Raw genomic sequence first — 5507 nt, 5'->3', positions numbered from 1 at the left:
ATTCAATATTAGATTGTTATAATTATCATTATTTATAATTATATGTCTCTTCAAGAAGCTGAGACAGGGGACCGAGGAGATAGCTCAGCAGAATAAGTGCCTGGCAAGTGCAGGATCCTGAGTTCAATCCCCAGCACTGCAGAAAAAAAAAAGACCAAGAAGCTGAGACAAAAAGGGCAGTTAGTATGTATTTGCAGCTTTTGTTGCACTAACATTTTTTATTTCTGGGTATCTGTCTTTAATTCCAATTACTATCTGCAGTTATTTCCTTTACCCAATACAGATTTTCTTTCAACTGTTTCCTTGTGCTGTCACTGGCAAACATATCACATATTATATAGTACATACATATTACAAGGCAACATGTTACATACATGTTACATATACAACATATCACATATAGCATACCACATTATATGCCATACTATTACATATTATATATATGCTATATACCCAGTCATACATTACGTAATACAGATTATTTCATACAACTGCTTTTGAAGTTAGTGCAGAAGAAAAAGGCATTTATCCTGTCTTTTTCAGCCACATAATTACCTTTATTAGTGTTGTCTGTTAGTGGTAATGTGGATTCAAATTACTGTCTGGGTCACCTGCTTTTAGCCTAAAGAACTCCTTTTTATTATGTCTCTTTCCGCTTTTCTCTGGTTACAGTTTAATCTATGTTTCTGATGAACCTACCAATGTTCTTCCATATGTCTTTCTCAAGATTCTCTATGGGCCTGTTTGAGAGTGGAACTGGCTTAAACTTTTCCACTCTCTGTTACAAATAAAGTCAGTTGCTTTGGGAAAAGATTTGGAGCTCTAGTTCTAGAAATTCCTGAGTTTCCGGATGACTGAGAACACATCCTGTCCCATTTCCTATTTCTGTGGTCCATTCAGGATGTGTCTTGCGGGAAGCCAGCAGGGCATGGTCCAGAGTCCCCTGTGCTGCCTCCCAACAGTGTCCAGGTCCCCACATGGCTGCCTCCTTCATCCCACGAGGCTCACACTGTCCCTCCTTCATGCCAGGATCCCCAAGGCCACTCTTCCCACCAGACGATTCCTCTCTGAGCACATGGAGGAGAATTTGGGATTTCAACTCCAGTCTTCACTGTGGTTCCTCTGACAGTTTCTACTTCAAGCACTTCTGCTCTAGAGTCCAGTTGGAACTTCCGGCCCCGGCCCTGCATTCCAGAGAGATTCCCTCCATCAGAAAGGGATAAATACATCAAGGAACAAGAGGCCAGAGGCAAAGGAAGGGATAGGGCCCCTCTGGAGGAGCCCAAAGTTATGAAACTCCATGTTGCGAGTACCGGTGCACACCACCTGCCTACAGTATCTGCATTTCTAATGGGAGCTCCAGGTGATCTGGGTGCTTCTTAACTGGTTTCTTCTCTAAGCAAAAGCCCAGACAGCTTGGAGTCACTAAACCATTCAGGTAAGAAGACTCCGGGCTCTGAGGGTGCTGTGGAGGCACCAGACAGTTGCACCTCCTCAGTGACAGAGCTTTAGCTCTGGGCTTTGGGACGCCTGGTCAAGTGGGGAACAGGAACAGTGCCTCCAGGTGCCCAGTGTGGTTGCAGGATTAGCCTCATCCTCTGCCAGTGGATTTTGTAGGGCAGATGGTTGGCACTGGGGATCCTTGGACACCATCTGGTCCTCTCCCTCCTTGGGTTGTCACTCTCACAGGCTCCCACAAGGGCCTGGCCCCATTCAGCCTGCTGCTGTCATCCTCCCTTGGGCTGCTGTGTCCCTCAATCCAGAAAAACTCCTGCAAGTAGCCAGGACCATGCAAAACCTGGTGGAGGAAAGGCATCCCAGGGTGGGCTGGCAGCCTTCGGACATTTTTCACAGGCTCTCCTCCTGGCTGTCCTTCACCTGCCTTTCCTGGGGAGGAAGCTGCTGCAACCAGCATGCAGGCAAGACCTGAACTATCTGCTTGACCAAGGGCTTTGCTGGCACTCCAGAGAGAGGACGCCTGGAGAGCACGGACCCCTCAAGGGCCAGCCTGGTGAGGCCGGGCCTACATCAGGGAGGAACTACACAGTTAAGTGGCAAAGTAGATGGATTCAGGGAGGGGAGGAGTTGGGCAGCAATACAGAGTTAATAGGGTTTGGGCTACTGAATGGTGCAGCGACAGGACATGCCTGGACTTTTGGTTAATGGGAGCACTGTTGTCTCAGTGCAGTGAGGAAGACCTCCCAAAACCTGAGCTGACAAACTGAGTCCCATGATGATAGGCACAATGTAAATCTTGTTCTCTTCCTGTGAAATAGATACTTTGTGGCTAAATGTTTATTTATAGACATATAAAGGGGAAATCAGTTCTACATAAGAGAGTAAAAAAGGCTAAGAACAAAATACCAAATGGAGTCCAGTCTGGGATTCAGGTCTCGCTCCTTTGCCTGGAATTAGCCCTTCTGTGACCTTGTACAACTCTATGCTCAGTGGGCCCACTAATTTTGGTGACCTTTCAGGTCTTCTAGTTGCAGTTTCTTAAGGTTTGGGGTACTCACCAGCTTGAGCTCTGGACTTCCGTAAGAACAGTGTCGTAGTCACTTTTCTCTTGCTGCTGGGAAAAAACTGACACCCAAGTGGAAGAGGAAAACGTTTCTTTACCTCACAGTTTGTAGAGGTTTCAGTCCATAATTGGTGGGTTCCAAGGCAGGGTGGCACATGGCAGAGAGGCCGCCATTCATGGCGGGGAAAGATAGCAAAAGCAACAGAGACATGGGACCACCTATCCTTGTCCCTTGTCCAGGCTCCCAGGGTCAGGGTGCTGCCGAGCCAGTCAGTGGACTGCTCCAGCAATCATGCCCCTTAATCTCAGCATCCTTAATTCCAGCATTGAGCCATGAGTCAGTCACACACTCTAGATTCAGCTATCTCTGAGAAAAAGCCCCATCTCAAAGAGCATGAGTTCTGTTTAACAGTTATATTTTCCTCTTTAAAATTAAAAAACAAAGTGCATAACGCTTGGCAGGGTGCATCTAGACACAGACCACAACAACCATCCTGTCTTCTCAGCCTGTCTCCAGGTCACCAGTATAACAGGCTGCTTCTAGTCTCACCATTTTATCCTGATTCCTGAGGTGTCTGTCCTTGAAGTTCTGGCATTTCTTGAGTTCTGCCTGGGAGTGCGCCTTTAACTCCCCCAGCAACTCGGTGCCCTGGGCACCGGGGCACATTCCTCCTACAGCTAAGGCTCTCTGCTCCCTTATCAATTCTACTTTCCATATCTGTTTCAAATGTTGATATATTTCTTCCACTTCATTTCTGAGTTGCAGTAGGGGAATTCACTTTGGCTAGGAGCTGGGTCGGTGCATTCCAGGCCCTGCGGACACACAGCGCAGCGCCCGGCCTCACAAGGCTGGCCCTCCATCCACCTGGCTGAGTCTATGCCCCTGCCCTGATTCCACGCAGACCCCCCAGCATGTGAGAAAAGTGGAGCAGAGCAGGTGCCTGCCTCCTGCAGCCTGACGTGCAGTGTCTGGGCTCTGCGCCTCGACTATGGCTGGGATGCTGGGCCCTGTGCATGCAGGAGAGACATGCCGCAGCCCCCAGATCCAGCCCACTTCCAAGGAAGACAAACACCTACCAACAACCAGCTCTGGGCTGCCCATCTCCCCTGACAGCTTCCTGCAGTCTCTAAACCAGATAGTAAGCTGCTTGGTTCTTGTGGGAACCTAACTTTCAACACCCTGGGCCAGCGTCAGTCATGGATGTTGACAGCGAGGTAGGTGACCTTACGGACTCTGCAGCTCGGTCCCTGTGTTCCTGAACAGGTGGCTTTGAGAGCTTGGCGTCAGTGCTAGGCAGAAAGCATTAGACTATGATATTGTTTAAAAAGCATGGGAAACCCACAACTCATTGGAGCTCTTTGCATTCATTTTATACTTAATGTTATTTTATTAAAGCTGGTTTTATTTTGGAGTACAGGATGTTGGGTGCTGTATCTTTCTCCTTTTTAGATCAGAGGGCCTTTAACATTTATAATCTGACCTTGAATGACTCAAATGATTGGGATGTGGCTGTACTCCCTTTATTTTCCTTACCACCCTCACAAGTTCATACTCGGCTTTTGAGCCTCAGGAAAGGGAGGCCACAATGAAAACATACAGAGAAACAAATGGAATGAGGCTTAGCATTTAAAGTTCAAGGTTTTGGCATAAGGGCTGGTTTGGCAGAAAATCTGCTGGGGGCCTGTCTGCTGCCTACCAGAGGAAAAGAGTCTCTGCACTTGGAAGAGGAAAGAGGGGCAGTGGGCTCCTGAGAGTCAACCCTCCTCTAGGCCCCGAGTCCCAGAGAGGCCAGGACCACGTGCCTGGTCTTTCTGGGAAGGGCCTGTGAAAGTCTGGAGATCCCTTCACCCAGCTCAGAGCACAGCCATGGGCCAGTGGCTGTGGGTATCTGGGGACACTCCAAGGCAGCCTGAGCACCCTGTAACTCCAGAGAGACACAGCAGAGAAGCTGAGTCTTTCTGTGTTCTGGAAAAGGTATGAGAGGTAGCTGAGAAAGAAATCTGGTGGGCTGAGCTCTCTGGACCTTCAGGCAAACACTTCAGAAGAGAGTGGGGTGGACTACACAACCAAGGTTCTGAGGAGGACAGGTTCCTGGCCCCACCTCCAACGTCCCTACCCTGCATGGTCTCCCTGCGTTCAGCAGTCCCTCAGGGTTGGATGTGGAAGGACCCTGAAATGATTGTTTTTAGGGAGACACACTGCTGGGTGTGGTGGCACATACCTGTAACTCCAGCACTGGGGAGGTTGCGGCAGGATGACTCCCATAAGCTTGAAGTCAGTCAGGGCAACATAGTGACTTCAAGGCCAACCTGGACTACATATCGAGCCCCTATGTCAAAAAACAAAACAAAAACAACCAAAAAGCAACAACAACCACAAAAAACGACACAAAACCAGAAACAAAAAATGACATGCAGCTCCTAACCTTCCTAGCCTCTTATTTTATTAAAAGCTGATTTTATTTTGGAGTACAGGATGTTGGGTGCTGCATCTTTTCTTTATTTAGATCAGCGGGACTCTAACATTTGTAATCTGACCTTGAATGACTCAAATGATTGGGACCCAGCTGCAATTCCTTTGTTTTCTCTAGCACAAAAAATGGAATCTAAAAAAATGTGGCCGGGGGAAAATAGCATCAGCAGTGCTCCTGTGTCCACTGTTCTGCTTCTTATAGGGGAATTACCTGCCATTAACAGTGGTCTGAAAATACTGAATGGAAAATTTGAGAAATAAATGACTTATAAATTTTAATTGCATTCTGTTTCAAATAGCATGATGAAAGCTTACCATCTTGCCCAAGGCCTGAATTGTGCCGTGGTGTAGTGTTTCTACTCTGTATACATTACACTCCTCCTAGCAGTTTGGTGGAGATCTTACCAGATTGGCTCTCAGTACTTAAGTAACCCTTATGTAATTACCTAACACTACATCTCAGTGCCTACAACATTCACTTATCTTCATTACACTGTATTATCTTCTCACATA

At 47.4% G+C, this 5507-nt stretch overlaps 1 pseudogene; it reads right to left on the bottom strand.

Annotated features, from left to right (window-relative positions):
* Window positions 1–3188, bottom strand: part of LOC101588026 — a 16472-nt pseudogene extending 13284 nt beyond the window's left edge.
* Between the last annotated feature and the right edge of the window lie 2319 nt (window positions 3189–5507).

This window comes from Octodon degus, unplaced genomic scaffold, assembly GCF_000260255.1.
Source record: "Octodon degus isolate 3935 unplaced genomic scaffold, OctDeg1.0 scaffold00147, whole genome shotgun sequence".
Classification (NCBI taxonomy): Eukaryota; Metazoa; Chordata; class Mammalia; order Rodentia; family Octodontidae; genus Octodon; species Octodon degus.
This window is presented reverse-complemented; position numbering and strand designations above follow the sequence as displayed.